Below are 22419 nucleotides of genomic sequence, written 5' to 3'. Positions count from 1 at the left end.
CGTTTGTCGGAATCGCAGACCTTCAGGTCAGACCAGCAGAAAAATTGAGGAATCTCGATTGAGAGACAAGATAGCCAGAAATTCGACATTTTGCAACGGATCTCGGCTATTTATGAATCGATCCTGAAATTCTTGGTTGCGTTCGACAGGGCTCCAGACACTCAGCTGCCCCGCACCGAAAATTCAGAAAAAAGTTAATATTTGTCCGAGAAACCCTTGATTCTTGTCGGTTCTGACCGTTCTGACCAAGTTGCGGATGAGACCTCAAATTGCTATGCGCGTTTGTCAAAATCGCAGACATTCAGGTCAGACCAGCAGAAAAATTAAGAAATCTCGATTCAGAGACAAGATAGCAAGAAATTCGACATTTTGCAACGGATCTTGGCTATTTATGAACCAATCCTGAAATTCTTGGGTGCGTTCGACAGGGCTCCAGACACTCAGCTGCCCCGCACCGAAAATTCAGAAAAAAGTTAATATTTGGTCGAGAAACTCTCGATTCTTGTCGGTTCTGACCGTTCTGACCAAGTTGCGGATGAGACCTCAAATTGCAATGCGCGTTTGTCCAAATCGCAGACATTCAGGTCAGACCAGCAGAAAAATTAAGGAATCTCGATTCAGAGACAAGATAGCCAGAAATTCGACATTTTGCAACGGATCTCGGCTATTTATAAACCGATCCTGAAATTCTTGGGTGCGTTCGACAGGGCTCCAGACACTCAGTTAGCCCGCACCGAAAATTCGGAAAAAAGGTAATATTTGGCCAAGAAACCCTCGATTCTTGTCGGTTCTGACCGTTCTGACCAAGTTGCGGATGAGACGTCGAATTGCAATGCGCGTTTGTCGGAATCGCAGACCTTTAGGTCAGACCAGCAGAAAAATTAAGGAATCTCGATTGAGAGACAAGATAGCCAGAAATTCGACATTTTGCAACGGATCTCGGCTATTTATGAACCGATCCTGAAATTCTTGGGTGCGTCCGACAGGGCTCCAGACACTCAGCTGCCCCGCACCGAAAATTCAGAAAAAAGTTAATATTTGGCCGAGAAACCCTCGATTCTTGTCGGTTCTGACCGTTCTGACCAAGTTGCGGATGAGACCTCAAATTGCAATGCGCGTTTGTCGAAATCGCAGACATTCAGGTCAGACCAGCAGAAAAATTAAGGAATCTCGATTCAGAGACAAGATAGCCAGAAATTCGACATTTTGCAACAGATCTCGGCTATTTATGAACCGATCCCGAAATTCTTGGGTGCGATCGACAGGGCTCCAGACACTCAGCTGCCCCGCACCGAAAATTCAGAAAAAAGGTCATATTTGGCCGAGAAACCCTCGATTCTTGTCGGTTCTGACCGTTCTGACCAAGTTGCGGATGAGACCTAAAATTGCAATGCGCGTTTGTCCAAATCGCAGACATTCAGGTCAGACCAGCAGAAAAATTAAGGAATCTCGATTCAGAGACAAGATAGCCAGAAATTCGACATTTTGCAACGGATCTCGGCTATTTATAAACCGATCCTGAAATTCTTGGGTGCGTTCGACAGGGCTCCAGACACTCAGCTGCCCCGCACCGAAAATTCAGAAAAAAGTTAATATTTGGCCAAGAAACCCTCGATTCTTGTCGGTTCTGACCGTTCTGACCAAGTTGCGGATGAGACGTCGAATTGCAATGCGCGTTTGTCGGAATCGCAGACCTTCAGGTCAGACCAGCAGAAAAATTGAGGAATCTCGATTGAGAGACAAGATAGCCAGAAATTCGACATTTTGCAACGGATCTCGGCTATTTATGAATCGATCCTGAAATTCTTGGTTGCGTTCGACAGGGCTCCAGACACTCAGCTGCCCCGCACCGAAAATTCAGAAAAAAGTTAATATTTGTCCGAGAAACCCTTGATTCTTGTCGGTTCTGACCGTTCTGACCAAGTTGCGGATGAGACCTCAAATTGCTATGCGCGTTTGTCAAAATCGCAGACATTCAGGTCAGACCAGCAGAAAAATTAAGAAATCTCGATTCAGAGACAAGATAGCAAGAAATTCGACATTTTGCAACGGATCTTGGCTATTTATGAACCAATCCTGAAATTCTTGGGTGCGTTCGACAGGGCTCCAGACACTCAGCTGCCCCGCACCGAAAATTCAGAAAAAAGTTAATATTTGGTCGAGAAACTCTCGATTCTTGTCGGTTCTGACCGTTCTGACCAAGTTGCGGATGAGACCTCAAATTGCAATGCGCGTTCGTCCAAATCGCAGACATTCAGGTCAGACCAGCAGAAAAATTAAGGAATCTCGATTCAGAGACAAGATAGCCAGAAATTCGACATTTTGCAACGGATCTCGGCTATTCATAAACCGATCCTGAAATTCTTGGGTGCGTTCGACAGGGCTCCAGACACTCAGCTGCCCCGCACCGAAAATTCGGAAAAAAGGTAATATTTGGCCAAGAAACCCTCGATTCTTGTCGGTTCTGACCGTTCTGACCAAGTTGCGGATGAGACGTCGAATTGCAATGCGCGTTTGTCGGAATCGCAGACCTTTAGGTCAGACCAGCAGAAAAATTAAGGAATCTCGATTGAGAGACAAGATAGCCAGAAATTCGACATTTTGCAACGGATCTCGGCTATTTATGAACCGATCCTGAAATTCTTGGGTGCGTTCGACAGGGCTCCAGACACTCAGCTGCCCCGCACCGAAAATTCAGAAAAAAGTTGATATTTGGCCGAGAAACCCTCGATTCTTGTCGGTTCTGACCGTTCTGACCAAGTTGCGGATGAGACCTCAAATTGCAATGCGCGTTTGTCGAAATCGCAGACATTCAGGTCAGACCAGCAGAAAAATTAAGGAATCTCGATTCAGAGACAAGATAGCCAGAAATTCGACATTTTGCAACAGATCTCGGCTATTTATGAACCGATCCCGAAATTCTTGGGTGCGATCGACAGGGCTCCAGACACTCAGCTGCCCCGCACCGAAAATTCAGAAAAAAGGTCATATTTGGCCGAGAAACCCTCGATTCTTGTCGGTTCTGACCGTTCTGACCAAGTTGCGGATGAGACCTAAAATTGCAATGCGCGTTTGTCCAAATCGCAGACATTCAGGTCAGACCAGCAGAAAAATTAAGGAATCTCGATTCAGAGACAAGATAGCCAGAAATTCGACATTTTGCAACGGATCTCGGCTATTTATAAACCGATCCTGAAATTCTTGGGTGCGTTCGACAGGGCTCCAGACACTCAGCTGCCCCGCACCGAAAATTCAGAAAAAAGTTAATATTTGGCCAAGAAACCCTCGATTCTTGTCGGTTCTGACCGTTCTGACCAAGTTGCGGATGAGACGTCGAATTGCAATGCGCGTTTGTCGGAATCGCAGACCTTCAGGTCAGACCAGCAGAAAAATTGAGGAATCTCGATTGAGAGACAAGATAGCCAGAAATTCGACATTTTGCAACGGATCTCGGCTATTTATGAATCGATCCTGAAATTCTTGGTTGCGTTCGACAGGGCTCCAGACACTCAGCTGCCCCGCACCGAAAATTCAGAAAAAAGTTAATATTTGTCCGAGAAACCCTCGATTCTTGTCGGTTCTGACCGTTCTGACCAAGTTGCGGATAAGACCTCAATTTGCGATGCGCGTTTGTCGAAATCGCGGACATTCAGGTCAGACCAGCAAAAAAATTAAGGAATCTCGATTCAGAGACAAGATAGCCAGAAATTCGACATTTTGCAACGGATCTCGGCTATTTATGAACCGATCCTGAAATTTTTGGGTGCGTTCGACAGGGCTCCAGACGCTCAGCTGCCCCGCACCGAAAATTCAGAAAAAAGTTAATATTTGGCCGAGAAACCCTCGATTCTTGTCGGTTCTGACCGTTCTGACCAAGTTGCGGATGAGACCTCAAATTGCAATGCGCGTTTGTCGAAATCGCAGACATTCAGGTCAGACCAGCAGAAAAATTAAGGAATCTCGATTCAGAGACAAGATAGCCAGAAATTCGACATTTTGCAACGGATCTCGGCTATTTATGAACCGATCCTGAAATTCTTGGGTGCGTTCGACAGGGCTCCAGACACTTAGCTGCCCCGCACCGAAAATTCAGAAAAAAAGTAATATTCGGCCAAGAAACCCTCGATTCTTGTCGATTCTGACCGTTCTGACCAAGTTACGGATGAGACCTTGAATTGCAATGCGCGTTTGTCGAAATCGCAGACATTCGGGTCAGACCAGCAGAAAAATTGAGGAATCTTGATTTGGAGCCAAGATAGCCAGAAATTCGACATTTTTCAACGGATCTCGGCTATTTATAAACCGATCCTGGAATTCTTGGGTGGGTTCGACAGGGCTCCAGACACTCAGCTGCCCCGCACCGAAAATTCAGAAAAAAGTTAATATTTGGCCGAGAAACCCTCGATTCTTGTCGGTTCTGACCGTTCTGACCAAGTTGCGGATGAGACTTCGAATTGCAATGCGCGTTTGTCGGAATCGCAGACCTTCAGGTCAGACCAGCAGAAAAATTGAGGAATCTCGATTGAGAGACAAGATAGCCAGAAATTCGACATTTTGCAACGGATCTCGGCTATTTATGAACCGATCCTGAAATTCTTGGGTGCGTTCGACAGGGCTCCAGACACTCAGCTGCCCCGCACCGAAAATTCAGAAAAAAGGTCATATTTGGCCGAGAAACCCTCGATTCTTGTCGGTTCTGACCGTTCTGACCAAGTTGCGGATGAGACCTAAAATTGCAATGCGCGTTTGTCCAAATCGCAGACATTCAGGTCAGACCAGCAGAAAGATTAAGGAATCTCGATTCAGAGACAAGATAGCAAGAAATTCGACATTTTGCAACGGATCTCGGCTATTTATAAACCGATCCTGAAATTCTTGGGTGCGTTCGACAGGGCTCCAGACACTCAGCTGCCCCGCACCGAAAATTCAGAAAAAAGTTATTATTTGGCCAAGAAACCCTCGATTCTTGTCGGTTCTGACCGTTCTGACCAAGTTGCGGATGAGACGTCGAATTGCAATGCGCGTTTGTCGGAATCGCAGACCTTCAGGTCAGACCAGCAGAAAAATTGAGGAATCTCGATTGAGAGACAAGATAGCCAGAAATTCGACATTTTGCAACGGATCTCGGCTATTTATGAATCGATCCTGAAATTCTTGGTTGCGTTCGACAGGGCTCCAGACACTCAGCTGCCCCGCACCGAAAATTCAGAAAAAAGTTAATATTTGTCCGAGAAACCCTTGATTCTTGTCGGTTCTGACCGTTCTGACCAAGTTGCGGATGAGACCTCAAATTGCTATGCGCGTTTGTCAAAATCGCAGACATTCAGGTCAGACCAGCAGAAAAATTAAGAAATCTCGATTCAGAGACAAGATAGCAAGAAATTCGACATTTTGCAACGGATCTTGGCTATTTATGAACCAATCCTGAAATTCTTGGGTGCGTTCGACAGGGCTCCAGACACTCAGCTGCCCCGCACCGAAAATTCAGAAAAAAGTTAATATTTGGTCGAGAAACTCTCGATTCTTGTCGGTTCTGACCGTTCTGACCAAGTTGCGGATGAGACCTCAAATTGCAATGCGCGTTCGTCCAAATCGCAGACATTCAGGTCAGACCAGCAGAAAAATTAAGAAATCTCGATTCAGAGACAAGATAGCCAGAAATTCGACATTTTGCAACGGATCTCGGCTATTTATAAACCGATCCTGAAATTCTTGGGTGCGTTCGACAGGGCTCCAGACACTCAGCTGCCCCGCACCGAAAATTCGGAAAAAAGGTAATATTTGGCCAAGAAACCCTCGATTCTTGTCGGTTCTGACCGTTCTGACCAAGTTGCGGATGAGACGTCGAATTGCAATGCGCGTTTGTCGGAATCGCAGACCTTTAGGTCAGACCAGCAGAAAAATTAAGGAATCTCGATTGAGAGACAAGATAGCCAGAAATTCGACATTTTGCAACGGATCTCGGCTATTTATGAACCGATCCTGAAATTCTTGGGTGCGTTCGACAGGGCTCCAGACACTCAGCTGCCCCGCACCGAAAATTCAGAAAAAAGTTGATATTTGGCCGAGAAACCCTCGATTCTTGTCGGTTCTGACCGTTCTGACCAAGTTGCGGATGAGACCTCAAATTGCAATGCGCGTTTGTCGAAATCGCAGACATTCAGGTCAGACCAGCAGAAAAATTAAGGAATCTCGATTCAGAGACAAGATAGCCAGAAATTCGACATTTTGCAACAGATCTCGGCTATTTATGAACCGATCCCGAAATTCTTGGGTGCGATCGACAGGGCTCCAGACACTCAGCTGCCCCGCACCGAAAATTCAGAAAAAAGGTCATATTTGGCCGAGAAACCCTCGATTCTTGTCGGTTCTGACCGTTCTGACCAAGTTGCGGATGAGACCTAAAATTGCAATGCGCGTTTGTCCAAATCGCAGACATTCAGGTCAGACCAGCAGAAAAATTAAGGAATCTCGATTCAGAGACAAGATAGCCAGAAATTCGACATTTTGCAACGGATCTCGGCTATTTATAAACCGATCCTGAAATTCTTGGGTGCGTTCGACAGGGCTCCAGACACTCAGCTGCCCCGCACCGAAAATTCAGAAAAAAGTTAATATTTGGCCAAGAAACCCTCGATTCTTGTCGGTTCTGACCGTTCTGACCAAGTTGCGGATGAGACGTCGAATTGCAATGCGCGTTTGTCGGAATCGCAGACCTTCAGGTCAGACCAGCAGAAAAATTGAGGAATCTCGATTGAGAGACAAGATAGCCAGAAATTCGACATTTTGCAACGGATCTCGGCTATTTATGAATCGATCCTGAAATTCTTGGTTGCGTTCGACAGGGCTCCAGACACTCAGCTGCCCCGCACCGAAAATTCAGAAAAAAGTTAATATTTGTCCGAGAAACCCTCGATTCTTGTCGGTTCTGACCGTTCTGACCAAGTTGCGGATAAGACCTCAATTTGCGATGCGCGTTTGTCGAAATCGCGGACATTCAGGTCAGACCAGCAAAAAAATTAAGGAATCTCGATTCAGAGACAAGATAGCCAGAAATTCGACATTTTGCAACGGATCTCGGCTATTTATGAACCGATCCTGAAATTTTTGGGTGCGTTCGACAGGGCTCCAGACGCTCAGCTGCCCCGCACCGAAAATTCAGAAAAAAGTTAATATTTGGCCGAGAAACCCTCGATTCTTGTCGGTTCTGACCGTTCTGACCAAGTTGCGGATGAGACCTCAAATTGCAATGCGCGTTTGTCGAAATCGCAGACATTCAGGTCAGACCAGCAGAAAAATTAAGGAATCTCGATTCAGAGACAAGATAGCCAGAAATTCGACATTTTGCAACGGATCTCGGCTATTTATGAACCGATCCTGAAATTCTTGGGTGCGTTCGACAGGGCTCCAGACACTTAGCTGCCCCGCACCGAAAATTCAGAAAAAAAGTAATATTCGGCCAAGAAACCCTCGATTCTTGTCGATTCTGACCGTTCTGACCAAGTTACGGATGAGACCTTGAATTGCAATGCGCGTTTGTCGAAATCGCAGACATTCGGGTCAGACCAGCAGAAAAATTGAGGAATCTTGATTTGGAGCCAAGATAGCCAGAAATTCGACATTTTTCAACGGATCTCGGCTATTTATAAACCGATCCTGGAATTCTTGGGTGGGTTCGACAGGGCTCCAGACACTCAGCTGCCCCGCACCGAAAATTCAGAAAAAAGTTAATATTTGGCCGAGAAACCCTCGATTCTTGTCGGTTCTGACCGTTCTGACCAAGTTGCGGATGAGACTTCGAATTGCAATGCGCGTTTGTCGGAATCGCAGACCTTCAGGTCAGACCAGCAGAAAAATTGAGGAATCTCGATTGAGAGACAAGATAGCCAGAAATTCGACATTTTGCAACGGATCTCGGCTATTTATGAACCGATCCTGAAATTCTTGGGTGCGTTCGACAGGGCTCCAGACACTCAGCTGCCCCGCACCGAAAATTCAGAAAAAAGGTCATATTTGGCCGAGAAACCCTCGATTCTTGTCGGTTCTGACCGTTCTGACCAAGTTGCGGATGAGACCTAAAATTGCAATGCGCGTTTGTCCAAATCGCAGACATTCAGGTCAGACCAGCAGAAAGATTAAGGAATCTCGATTCAGAGACAAGATAGCAAGAAATTCGACATTTTGCAACGGATCTCGGCTATTTATAAACCGATCCTGAAATTCTTGGGTGCGTTCGACAGGGCTCCAGACACTCAGCTGCCCCGCACCGAAAATTCAGAAAAAAGTTATTATTTGGCCAAGAAACCCTCGATTCTTGTCGGTTCTGACCGTTCTGACCAAGTTGCGGATGAGACGTCGAATTGCAATGCGCGTTTGTCGGAATCGCAGACCTTCAGGTCAGACCAGCAGAAAAATTGAGGAATCTCGATTGAGAGACAAGATAGCCAGAAATTCGACATTTTGCAACGGATCTCGGCTATTTATGAATCGATCCTGAAATTCTTGGTTGCGTTCGACAGGGCTCCTGACACTCAGCTGCCCCGCACCGAAAATTCAGAAAAAAGTTAATATTTGTCCGAGAAACCCTCGATTCTTGTCGGTTCTGACCGTTCTGACCAAGTTGCGGATGAGACCTCAATTTGCGATGCGCGTTTGTCGAAATCGCGGACATTCAGGTCAGACCAGCAAAAAAATTAAGGAATCTCGATTCAGAGACAAGATAGCCAGAAATTCGACATTTTGCAACGGATCTCGGCTATTTATGAACCGATCCTGAAATTTTTGGGTGCGTTCGACAGGGCTCCAGACGCTCAGCTGCCCCGCACCGAAAATTCAGAAAAAAGTTAATATTTGGCCGAGAAACCCTCGATTCTTGTCGGTTCTGACCGTTCTGACCAAGTTGCGGATGAGACCTCAAATTGCAATGCGCGTTTGTCGAAATCGCAGACATTCAGGTCAGACCAGCAGAAAAATTAAGGAATCTCGATTCAGAGACAAGATAGCCAGAAATTCGACATTTTGCAACGGATCTCGGCTATTTATGAACCGATCCTGAAATTCTTGGGTGCGTTCGACAGGGCTCCAGACACTCAGCTGCCCCGCACCGAAAATTCAGAAAAAAAGTAATATTCGGCCAAGAAACCCTCGATTGTTGTCGATTCTGACCGTTCTGACCAAGTTACGGATGAGACCTTGAATTGCAATGCGCGTTTGTCGAAATCGCAGACATTCGGGTCAGACCAGCAGAAAAATTGAGGAATCTTGATTTGGAGACAAGATAGCCAGAAATTCGACATTTTTCAACGGATCTCGGCTATTTATAAACCGATCCTGGAATTCTTGGGTGGGTTCGACAGGGCTCCAGACACTCAGCTGCCCCGCACCGAAAATTCAGAAAAAAGTTAATATTTGGCCGAGAAACCCTCGATTCTTGTCGGTTCTGACCGTTCTGACCAAGTTGCGGATGAGACTTCGAATTCCGATGCGCGTTTGTCGGAATCGCAGACCTTCAGGTCAGACCAGCAGAAAAATTGAGGAATCTCGATTGAGAGACAAGATAGCCAGAAATTCGACATTTTGCAACGGATCTCGGCTATTTATGAACCGATCCTGAAATTCTTGGGTGCGTTCGACAGGGCTCCAGACACTCAGCTGCCCCGCACCGAAAATTCAGAAAAAAGTTAATATTTGGCCGAGAAACCCTCGATTCTTGTCGGTTCTGACCGTTCTGACCAAGTTGCGGATGAGACCTTGAATTGCAATGCGCGTTTGTCGAAATCGCAGACATTCGGGTCAGACCGGCAGAAAAATTGAGGAATCTTGATTTGGAGACAAGATAGCCAGAAATTCGACATTTTTCAACGGATCTTGGCTATTTATAAACCGATCCTGAAATTCTTGGGTGGGTTTGACAGGGCTCCAGACACTCAGCTGCCCCGCACCGAAAATTCAGAAAAAAGTTAATATTTGTCCGAGAAACCCTCGATTCTTGTCGGTTCTGACCGTTCTGACCAAGTTGCGGATGAGACCTCAATTTGCGATGCGCGTTTGTCGAAATCGCGGACATTCAGGTCAGACCAGCAAAAAAATTAAGGAATCTCGATTCAGAGACAAGATAGCCAGAAATTCGACATTTTGCAACGGATCTCGGCTATTTATGAACCGATCCTGAAATTTTTGGGTGCGTTCGACAGGGCTCCAGACGCTCAGCTGCCCCGCACCGAAAATTCAGAAAAAAGTTAATATTTGGCCGAGAAACCCTCGATTCTTGTCGGTTCTGACCGTTCTGACCAAGTTGCGGATGAGACCTCAAATTGCAATGCGCGTTTGTCGAAATCGCAGACATTCAGGTCAGACCAGCAGAAAAATTAAGGAATCTCGATTCAGAGACAAGATAGCCAGAAATTCGACATTTTGCAACGGATCTCGGCTATTTATGAACCGATCCTGAAATTCTTGGGTGCGTTCGACAGGGCTCCAGACACTCAGCTGCCCCGCACCGAAAATTCAGAAAAAAAGTAATATTCGGCCAAGAAACCCTCGATTCTTGTCGATTCTGACCGTTCTGATTAAGTTACGGATGAGACCTTGAATTGCAATGCGCGTTTGTCGAAATCGCAGACATTCGGGTCAGACCAGCAGAAAAATTGAGGAATCTTGATTTGGAGACAAGATAGCCAGAAATTCGACATTTTTCAACGGATCTCGGCTATTTATAAACCGATCCTGGAATTCTTGGGTGGGTTCGACAGGGCTCCAGACACTCAGCTGCCCCGCACCGAAAATTCAGAAAAAAGTTAATATTTGGCCGAGAAACCCTCGATTCTTGTCGGTTCTGACCGTTCTGACCAAGTTGCGGATGAGACTTCGAATTCCAATGCGCGTTTGTCGGAATCGCAGACCTTCAGGTCAGACCAGCAGAAAAATTGAGGAATCTCGATTGAGAGACAAGATAGCCAGAAATTCGACATTTTGCAACGGATCTCGGCTATTTATGAACCGATCCTGAAATTCTTGGGTGCGTTCGACAGGGCTCCAGACACTCAGCTGCCCCGCACCGAAAATTCAGAAAAAAGTTAATATTTGGCCGAGAAACCCTCGATTCTTGTCGGTTCTGACCGTTCTGACCAAGTTGCGGATGAGACCTTGAATTGCAATGCGCGTTTGTCGAAATCGCAGACATTCGGGTCAGACCGGCAGAAAAATTGAGGAATCTTGATTTGGAGACAAGATAGCCAGAAATTCGACATTTTTCAACGGATCTTGGCTATTTATAAACCGATCCTGAAATTCTTGGGTGGGTTTGACAGGGCTCCAGACACTCAGCTGCCCCGCACCGAAAATTCAGAAAAAAGTTGGTATTTAGCTGAGAAACCCTCGATTCTCGTCGGTTCTGACCGTTCTGACCAAGTGACGGATGAGACCTCAATTTGCAATGCGCGTTTGTCGAAATCGCAGACATTCGGGTCAGACCGGCAGAAAAATTGAGGAATCTTGATTTGGAGACGAGATAGCCAGAAATTCGACATTTTTCAACAGATCTCGGCTATTTATGAACCGATCCTGAAATTCTTGGGTGCGTTCGACAGGGCTCCAGACACTCAGCTGCCCCGCACCGAAAATTCAGGAAAAAGTTAATATTTGGCCGAGAAACCCTCGATTCTTGTCGGTTCTGACCGTTCTGACCAAGTTGCGGATGAGACCTTGAATTGCAATGCGCGTTTGTCGAAATCGCAGACATTCAGGTCAGACCAGCAGAAAAATTTAGTAATCTCGATTCAGAGACAAGATAGCCAGAAATTCGACATTTTGCAACAGATCTCGGCTATTTATGAACCGATCCCGAAATTCTTGGGTGCGTTCGACAGGGCTCCAGACACTCAGCTGCCCCGCACCGAAAATTCAGAAAAAAGTTAATATTTGGCCGAGAAACCCTCGATTCTTGTCGGTTTTGACCGTTCTGACCAAGTTGCGGATGAGACTTCGAATTGCAATGCGCGTTTGTCGGAATCACAGACCTTTAGGTCAGACCAGCGGAAAAATTGAGGAATCTCGATTGAGAGACAAGATAGCCAGAAATTCGACATTTTGCAACGGATCTCGGCTATTTATAAACCGATCCTGAAATTCTTGGGTGGGTTCGACAGGGCTCCAGACACTCAGCTGCCCCGCACCGAAAATTCAGAAAAAAGTTATTATTTGGCCGAGAAACCCTCGATTCTTGTCGGTTCTGACCGTTCTGACCAAGTTACGGATGAGACCTTGAATTGCAATGCGCGTTTGTCGAAATCGCAGACATTCGGGTCAGACCGGCAGAAAAATTGAGGAATCTTGATTTGGAGACAAGATAGCCAGAAATTCGACATTTTTCAACGGATCTTGGCTATTTATGAACCGATCCCGAAATTCTTGGGTGGGTTCGACAGGGCTCCAGACACTCAGCTGCCCCGCACCGAAAATTCAGAAAAAAGTTATTATTTGGCCGAGAAACCCTCGATTCTTGTCGGTTCCGACCGTTCTGACCAAGTTGCGGATGAGACTTCGAATTGCAATGCGCGTTTGTCGGAATCGCAGACCTTCAGGTCAGACCAGCAGAAAAATTGAGGAATCCCGATTGAGAGACAAGATAGCCAGAAATTCGACATTTTGCAACGGATCTCGGCTATTTATGAACCGATCCTGAAATTCTTGGGTGCGTTCGACAGGGCTCCAGACACTCAGCTGCCCCGCACCGAAAATTCAGAAAAAAGTTAATATTTGGCCGAGAAACCCCCGATTCTTGTCGGTTCTGACCGTTCTGACCAAGTTGCGGATGAGACTTCGAATTGCAATGCGCGTTTGTCGGAATCGCAGACCTTCAGGTCAGACCAGCAGAAAAATTGAGGTATCTCGATTGAGAGACAAGATAGCCAGAAATTCGACATTTTGCAACGGATCTCGGCTATTTATGAACCGATCCTGAAATTCTTGGGTGCGTTCGACAGGGCTCCAGACACTCAGCTGCCCCGCACCGAAAATTCAGAAAAAAGTTGATATTTGGCCGAGAAACCCTCGATTCTTGTCGGTTCTGACCGTTCTGACCAAGTTGCGGATGAGACCTCAAATTGCAATGCGCGTTTGTCGAAATCGCGGACATTCAGGTCAGACCAGCAGAAAAATTGAGGAATCTCGATTCAGAGACAAGATAGCCAGAAATTCGACATTTTGCAACGGATCTCGGCTATTTATGAACCGATCCTGAAATTCTTGGGTGCGTTCGACAGGGCTCCAGACACTCAGCTGCCCCGCACCGAAAATTCAGAAAAAAATTAATATTCGGCCAAGAAACCCTCGATTCTTGCCGGTTCTGACCGTTCTGACCAAGTTACGGATGAGACCTTGAATTGCAATGCGCGTTTGTCGAAATCGCAGACATTCGGGTCAGACCGGCAGAAAAATTGAGGAATCTTGATTTGGAGACAAGATAGCCAGAAATTCGACATTTTTCAACGGATCTTGGCTATTTATAAACCGATCCTGAAATTCTTGGGTGGGTTTGACAGGGCTCCAGACACTCAGCTGCCACGCACCGAAAATTCAGAAAAAAGTTAATATTTGGCCGAGAAACCCTCGATTCTTGTCGGTTCTGACCGTTCTGACCAAGTTGCGGATGAGACTTCGAATTGCAATGCGCGTTTGTCGGAATCGCAGACCTTCAGGTCAGACCAGCAGAAAAATTGAGGAATCATGATTGAGAGACAAGATAGCCAGAAATTCGACATTTTGCAACGGATCTCGGCTATTTATGGACCGATCCTGAAATTCTTGGGTGCGTTCGACAGGGCTCCAGACACTCAGCTGCCCCGCACCGAAAATTCAGAAAAAAGTTAATATTTGGCCGAGAAACCCTCGATTCTTGTCGGTTCTGACCGTTCTGACCAAGTTGCGGATGAGACTTCGAATTGCAATGCGCGTTTGTCGGAATCGCAGACCTTCAGGTCAGACCAGCAGAAAAATTGAGGAATCTCGATTGAGAGACTAGATAGCCAGAAATTCGACATTTTGCAACGGATCTCGGCTATTTATGAACCGATCCTGAAATTCTTGGGTGCGTTCGACAGGGCTCCAGACACTCAGCTGCCCCGCACCGAAAATTCAGAAAAAAGTTAATATTTGGCCGAGAAACCCTCGATTCTTGTCGGTTCTGACCGTTCTGACCAAGTTGCGGATGAGACCTCAAATTGCAATGCGCGTTTGTCGAAATCGCAGACATTCAGGTCAGACCAGCAGAAAAATTAAGGAATCTCGATTCAGAGACAAGATAGCCAGAAATTCGACATTTTGCAACGGATCTCGGCTATTTATGAACCGATCCTGAAATTCTTGGGTGCGTTCGACAGGGCTCCAGACACTCAGCTGCCCCGCACCGAAAATTCAGAAAAAAATTAATATTCGGCCAAGAAACCCTCGATTCTTGTCGGTTCTGACCGTTCCGACCAAGTTACGGATGAGACCTTGAATTGCAATGCGCGTTTGTCGAAATCGCAGACATTCGGGTCAGACCGGCAGAAAAATTGAGGAATCTTGATTTGGAGACAAGATAGCCAGAAATTCGACATTTTTCAACGGATCTTGGCTATTTATAAACCGATCCTGAAATTCTTGGGTGGGTTCGACAGGGCTCCAGACACTCAGCTGCCCCGCACCGAAAATTCAGAAAAAAGTCAATATTTGGCCGAGAAACCCTCGATTCTTGTCGGTTCTGACCGTTCTGACCAAGTTGCGGATGAGACCTCAAATTGCAATGCGCGTTTGTCGAAATCGCGGACATTCAGGTCAGACCAGCAGAAAAATTGAGGAATCTCGATTCAGAGACAAGATAGCCAGAAATTCGACATTTTGCAACGGATCTCGGCTATTTATGAACCGATCCTGAAATTCTTGGGTGCGTTCGACAGGGCTCCAGACACTCAGCTGCCCCGCACCGAAAATTCAGAAAAAAGTTAATATTTGGCCGAGAAACCCTCGATTCTTGTCGGTTCTGACCGTTCCGACCAAGTTGCGGATGAGACCTTGAATTGCAATGCGCGTTTGTCGAAATCGCAGACATTCGGGTCAGACCGGCAGAAAAATTGAGGAATCTTGATTTGGAGACAAGATAGCCAGAAATTCGACATTTTTCAACGGATCTTGGCTATTTATAAACCGATCCTGAAATTCTTGGGTGGGTTCGACAGGGCTCCAGACACTCAGCTGCCCCGCACCGAAAATTCAGAAAAAAGTCAATATTTGGCCGAGAAACCCTCGATTCTTGTCGGTTCTGACCGTTCTGACCAAGTTGCGGATGAGACCTCAAATTGCAATGCGCGTTTGTCGAAATCGCGGACATTCAGGTCAGACCAGCAGAAAAATTAAGGAATCTCGATTCAGAGACAAGATAGCCAGAAATTCGACATTTTGCAACGGATCTCGGCTATTTATGAACCGATCCTGAAATTCTTGGGTGCGTTCGACAGGGCTCCAGACACTCAGCTGCCCCGCACCGAAAATTCAGAAAAAAGTTAATATTTGGCCGAGAAACCCTCGATTCTCGTCGGTTCTGACCGTTCTGACCAAGTTGCGGATGAGACCTCAAATTGCAATGCGCGTTTGTCGAAATCGCGGACATTCAGGTCAGACCAGCAGAAAAATTGAGGAATCTCGATTCAGAGACAAGATAGCCAGAAATTCGACATTTTGCAACGGATCTCGGCTATTTATGAACCGATCCTGAAATTCTTGGGTGCGTTCGACAGGGCTCCAGACACTCAGCTGCCCCGCACCGAAAATTCAGAAAAAAATTAATATTCGGCCAAGAAACCCTCGATTCTTGCCGGTTCTGACCGTTCTGACCAAGTTACGGATGAGACCTTGAATTGCAATGCGCGTTTGTCGAAATCGCAGACATTCGGGTCAGACCGGCAGAAAAATTGAGGAATCTTGATTTGGAGACAAGATAGCCAGAAATTCGACATTTTTCAACGGATCTTGGCTATTTATAAACCGATCCTGAAATTCTTGGGTGGGTTTGACAGGGCTCCAGACACTCAGCTGCCACGCACCGAAAATTCAGAAAAAAGTTAATATTTGGCCGAGAAACCCTCGATTCTTGTCGGTTCTGACCGTTCTGACCAAGTTGCGGATGAGACTTCGAATTGCAATGCGCGTTTGTCGGAATCGCAGACCTTCAGGTCAGACCAGCAGAAAAATTGAGGAATCATGATTGAGAGACAAGATAGCCAGAAATTCGACATTTTGCAACGGATCTCGGCTATTTATGGACCGATCCTGAAATTCTTGGGTGCGTTCGACAGGGCTCCAGACACTCAGCTGCCCCGCACCGAAAATTCAGAAAAAAGTTAATATTTGGCCGAGAAACCCTCGATTCTTGTCGGTTCTGACCGTTCTGACCAAGTTGCGGATGAGACTTCGAATTGCAATGCGCGTTTGTCGGAATCGCAGACCTTCAGGTCAGACCAGCAGAAAAATTGAGGAATCTCGATTGAGAGACTAGATAGCCAGAAATTCGACATTTTGCAACGGATCTCGGCTATTTATGAACCGATCCTGAAATTCTTGGGTGCGTTCGACAGGGCTCCAGACACTCAGCTGCCCCGCACCGAAAATTCAGAAAAAAGTTAATATTTGGCCGAGAAACCCTCGATTCTTGTCGGTTCTGACCGTTCTGACCAAGTTGCGGATGAGACCTCAAATTGCAATGCGCGTTTGTCGAAATCGCAGACATTCAGGTCAGACCAGCAGAAAAATTAAGGAATCTCGATTCAGAGACAAGATAGCCAGAAATTCGACATTTTGCAACGGATCTCGGCTATTTATGAACCGATCCTGAAATTCTTGGGTGCGTTCGACAGGGCTCCAGACACTCAGCTGCCCCGCACCGAAAATTCAGAAAAAAATTAATATTCGGCCAAGAAACCCTCGATTCTTGTCGGTTCTGACCGTTCCGACCAAGTTACGGATGAGACCTTGAATTGCAATGCGCGTTTGTCGAAATCGCAGACATTCGGGTCAGACCGGCAGAAAAATTGAGGAATCTTGATTTGGAGACAAGATAGCCAGAAATTCGACATTTTTCAACGGATCTTGGCTATTTATAAACCGATCCTGAAATTCTTGGGTGGGTTCGACAGGGCTCCAGACACTCAGCTGCCCCGCACCGAAAATTCAGAAAAAAGTCAATATTTGGCCGAGAAACCCTCGATTCTTGTCGGTTCTGACCGTTCTGACCAAGTTGCGGATGAGACCTCAAATTGCAATGCGCGTTTGTCGAAATCGCGGACATTCAGGTCAGACCAGCAGAAAAATTGAGGAATCTCGATTCAGAGACAAGATAGCCAGAAATTCGACATTTTGCAACGGATCTCGGCTATTTATGAACCGATCCTGAAATTCTTGGGTGCGTTCGACAGGGCTCCAGACACTCAGCTGCCCCGCACCGAAAATTCAGAAAAAAGTTAATATTTGGCCGAGAAACCCTCGATTCTTGTCGGTTCTGACCGTTCCGACCAAGTTGCGGATGAGACCTTAAATTGCAATTCGCGTTTGTCGAAATCGCAGACATTCAGGTCAGACCAGCAGAAAAATTGAGGAATCTCGATTCAGAGACAAGATAGCCAGAAATTCGACATTTTGCAACAGATCTCGGCTATTGATGAACCGATCCCGAAATTCTTGGGTGCGTTTGACAGGGCTCCAGACACTCAGCTGCCCCGCACCGAAAATTCAGAAAAAAGTTAATATTTGGCCGAGAAACCCTCGATTCTTGTCGGTTCTGACCGTTCTGACCAAGTTGCGGATGAGACTTTGAATTGCAATGCGCGTTTGTCGGAATCGCAGACCTTCAGGTCAGACCAGCAGAAAAATTGAGGAATCTCGATTGAGAGACAAGATAGCCAGAAATTCGACATTTTGCAACGGATCTCGGCTATTTATGAACCGATCCTGAAATTCTTGGGTGCGTTCGACAGGGCTCCAGACACTCAGCTGCCCCGCACCGAAAATTCAGAAAAAAGTTAATATTTGGCCGAGAAACCCTCGATTCTTGTCGGTTCTGACCGTTCTGACCAAGTTGCGGATGAGACCTTAAATTGCAATTCGCGTTTGTCGAAATCGCAGACATTCAGGTCAGACCAGCAGAAAAATTGAGGAATCTCGATTCAGAGACAAGATAGCCAGAAATTCGACATTTTGCAACAGATCTCGGCTATTGATGAACCGATCCCGAAATTCTTGGGTGCGTTCGACAGGGCTCCAGACACTCAGCTGCCCCGCACCGAAAATTCAGAAAAAAGTTAATATTTGGCCGAGAAACCCTCGATTCTTGTCGGTTTTGACCGTTCTGACCAAGTTGCGGATGAGACTTCGAATTGCAATGCGCGTTTGTCGGAATCGCAGACCTTTAGGTCAGACCAGCAGAAAAATTGAGGAATCTCGATTGAGAGACAAGATAGCCAGAAATTCGACATTTTGCAACGGATCTCGGCTATTTATGAACCGATCCTGAAATTCTTGGGTGCGTTCGACAGGGCTCCAGACACTCAGCTGCCCCGCACCGAAAATTCAGAAAAAAGTTAATATTTGGCCGAGAAACTCTCGATTCTTGTCGGTTCTGACCGTTCTGACCAAGTTGCGGATGAGACCTCAAATTGCAATGCGCGTTTGTCGAAATCGCGGACATTCAGGTCAGACCAGCAAAAAAATTAAGGAATCTCGATTCAGAGACAAGATAGCCAGAAATTCGACATTTTGCAACGGATCTCGGCTATTTATGAACCGATCCTGAAATTCTTGGGTGCGTTTGACAGGGCTCCAGACACTCAGCTGCCCCGCACCGAAAATTCAGAAAAAAATTAATATTCGGCCAAGAAACCCTCGATTCTTGTCGGTTCTGACCGTTCTGACCAAGTTACGGATGAGACCTTGAATTGCAATGCGCGTTTGTCGAAATCGCAGACATTCGGGTCAGACCGGCAGAAAAATTGAGGAATCTTGATTTGGAGACAAGATAGCCAGAAATTCAACATTTTTCAACGGATCTTGGCTATTTATAAACCGATCCTGAAATTCTTGGGTGGGTTCGACAGGGCTCCAGACACTCAGCTGCCCCGCACCGAAAATTCAGAAAAAAGTTAATATTTGGCCGAGAAACCCTCGATTCTTGTCGGTTCTGACCGTTCTGACCAAGTTGCGGATGAGACTTCGAATTGCAATGCGCGTTTGTCGGAATCGCAGACCTTCAGGTCAGACCAGCAGAAAAATTGAGGAATCTCGATTGAGAGACAAGATAGCCAGAAATTCGACATTTTGCAACGGATCTCGGCTATTTATGAACCGATCCTGAAATTCTTGGGTGCGTTCGACAGGGCTCCAGACACTCAGCTGCCCCGCACCGAAAATTCAAAAAAAAGTTAATATTTGGCCGAGAAACCCTCGATTCTTGTCGGTTCTGACCGTTCTGACCAAGTTGCGGATGAGACCTCAAATTGCAATGCGCGTTTGTCGAAATCGCAGACATTCAGGTCAGACCAGCAGAAAAATTAAGAAATCTCGATTCGGAGACAAGATAGCAAGAAATTCGACATTTTGCAACGGATCTCGGCTATTCAGGAACCGATCCTGAAATTCTTGGGTGCGTTCGACAGGGCTCCAGACACTCAGCTGCCCCGCACCGAAAATTCAGGAAAAAGTTAATATTTGGCCGAGAAACCCTCGATTCTTGTCGGTTCTGACCGTTCTGACCAAGTTGCGGATGAGACTTTGAATTGCAATGCGCGTTTGTCGGAATCGCAGACCTTCAGGTCAGACCAGCAGAAAAATTGAGGAATCTCGATTGAGAGTCAAGATAGCCAGAAATTCGACATTTTGCAACGGATCTCGGCTATTTATGAACCGATCCTGAAATTCTTGGGTGCGTTCGACAGGGCTCCAGACACTCAGCTGCCCCGCACCGAAAATTCAAAAAAAAGTTGATATTTGGCCGAGAAACCCTCGATTCTTGTCGGTTCTGACCGTTCTGACCAAGTTGCGGATGAGACCTCAAATTGCAATGCGCGTTTGTCGAAATCGCAGACATTCAGGTCAGACCAGCAGAAAAATTAAGGAATCTCGATTCAGAGACAAGATAGCCAGAAATTCGACATTTTGCAACGGATCTCGGCTATTTATGAACCGATCCTGAAATTCTTGGGTGCGTTCGACAGGGCTCCAGACACTCAGCTGCCCCGCACCGAAAATTCAGAAAAAAATTAATATTCGGCCAAGAAACCCTCGATTCTTGTCGGTTCTGACCGTTCCGACCAAGTTACGGATGAGACCTTGAATTGCAATGCGCGTTTGTCGAAATCGCAGACATTCGGGTCAGACCGGCAGAAAAATTGAGGAATCTTGATTTGGAGACAAGATAGCCAGAAATTCGACATTTTGCAACGGATCTCGGCTATTTATGAACCGATCCTGAAATTCTTGGGTGCGTTCGACAGGGCTCCAGACACTCAGCTGCCCCGCACCGAAAATTCAGAAAAAAGTTGATATTTGGCCGAGAAACCCTCGATTCTTGTCGGTTCTGACCGTTCTGACCAAGTTGCGGATGAGACCTCAAATTGCAATGCGCGTTTGTCGAAATCGCAGACATTCAGGTCAGACCAGCAGAAAAATTAAGGAATCTCGATTCAGAGACAAGATAGCCAGAAATTCGACATTTTGCAACGGATCTCGGCTATTTATGAACCGATCCTGAAATTCTTGGGTGCGTTCGACAGGGCTCCAGACACTCAGCTGCCCCGCACCGAAAATTCAGAAAAAAATTAATATTTGGCCAAGAAACCCTCGATTCTTGTCGGTTCTGACCGTTCTGACCAAGTTGCGGATGAGACCTTAAATTGCAATGCGCGTTTGTCGAAATCGCAGACATTCAGGTCAGACCAGCAGAAAAATTGAGGAATCTCGATTCAGAGACAAGATAGCCAGAAATTCGACATTTTGCAACAGATCTCGGCTATTGATGAACCGATCCCGAAATTCTTGGGTGCGTTCGACAGGGCTCCAGACACTCAGCTGCCCCGCACCGAAAATTCAGAAAAAAGTTAATATTTGGCCGAGAAACCCTCGATTCTTGTCGGTTTTGACCGTTCTGACCAAGTTGCGGATGAGACTTCGAATTGCAATGCGCGTTTGTCGGAATCGCAGACCTTTAGGTCAGACCAGCAGAAAAATTGAGGAATCTCGATTGAGAGACAAGATAGCCAGAAATTCGACATTTTGCAACGGATCTCGGCTATTTATGAACCGATCCTGAAATTCTTGGGTGCGTTCGACAGGGCTCCAGACACTCAGCTGCCCCGCACCGAAAATTCAGAAAAAAGTTAATATTTGGCCGAGAAACCCTCGATTCTTGTCGGTTCTGACCGTTCCGACCAAGTTGCGGATGAGACCTTAAATTGCAATTCGCGTTTGTCGAAATCGCAGACATTCAGGTCAGACCAGCAGAAAAATTGAGGAATCTCGATTCAGAGACAAGATAGCCAGAAATTCGACATTTTGCAACAGATCTCGGCTATTGATGAACCGATCCCGAAATTCTTGGGTGCGTTCGACAGGGCTCCAGACACTCAGCTGCCCCGCACCGAAAATTCAGAAAAAAGTTAATATTTGGCCGAGAAACCCTCGATTCTTGTCGGTTTTGACCGTTCTGACCAAGTTGCGGATGAGACTTCGAATTGCAATGCGCGTTTGTCGGAATCGCAGACCTTTAGGTCAGACCAGCAGAAAAATTGAGGAATCTCGATTGAGAGACAAGATAGCCAGAAATTCGACATTTTGCAACGGATCTCGGCTATTTATGAACCGATCCTGAAATTCTTGGGTGCGTTCGACAGGGCTCCAGACACTCAGCTGCCCCGCACCGAAAATTCAGAAAAAAGTTAATATTTGGCCGAGAAACCCTCGATTCTTGTCGGTTCTGACCGTTCTGACCAAGTTGCGGATGAGACCTCAAATTGCAATGCGCGTTTGTCGAAATCGCGGACATTCAGGTCAGACCAGCAGAAAAATTAAGGAATCTCGATTCAGAGACAAGATAGCCAGAAATTCGACATTTTGCAACGGATCTCGGCTATTTATGAACCGATCCTGAAATTCTTGGGTGCGTTTGACAGGGCTCCAGACACTCAGCTGCCCCGCACCGAAAATTCAGAAAAAAATTAATATTTGGCCAAGAAACCCTCGATTCTTGTCGGTTCTGACCGTTCTGACCAAGTTACGGATGAGACCTTGAATTGCAATGCGCGTTTGTCGAAATCGCAGACATTCGGGTCAGACCGGCAGAAAAATTGAGGAATCTTGATTTGGAGACAAGATAGCCAGAAATTCAACATTTTTCAACGG

Source organism: Diprion similis, chromosome 4, assembly GCF_021155765.1.
Source record: "Diprion similis isolate iyDipSimi1 chromosome 4, iyDipSimi1.1, whole genome shotgun sequence".
Taxonomy (NCBI): domain Eukaryota; kingdom Metazoa; phylum Arthropoda; class Insecta; order Hymenoptera; family Diprionidae; genus Diprion; species Diprion similis.
The sequence above is the reverse complement of the archived record's forward strand: the minus strand, read 5'-3'. Positions refer to the sequence as shown.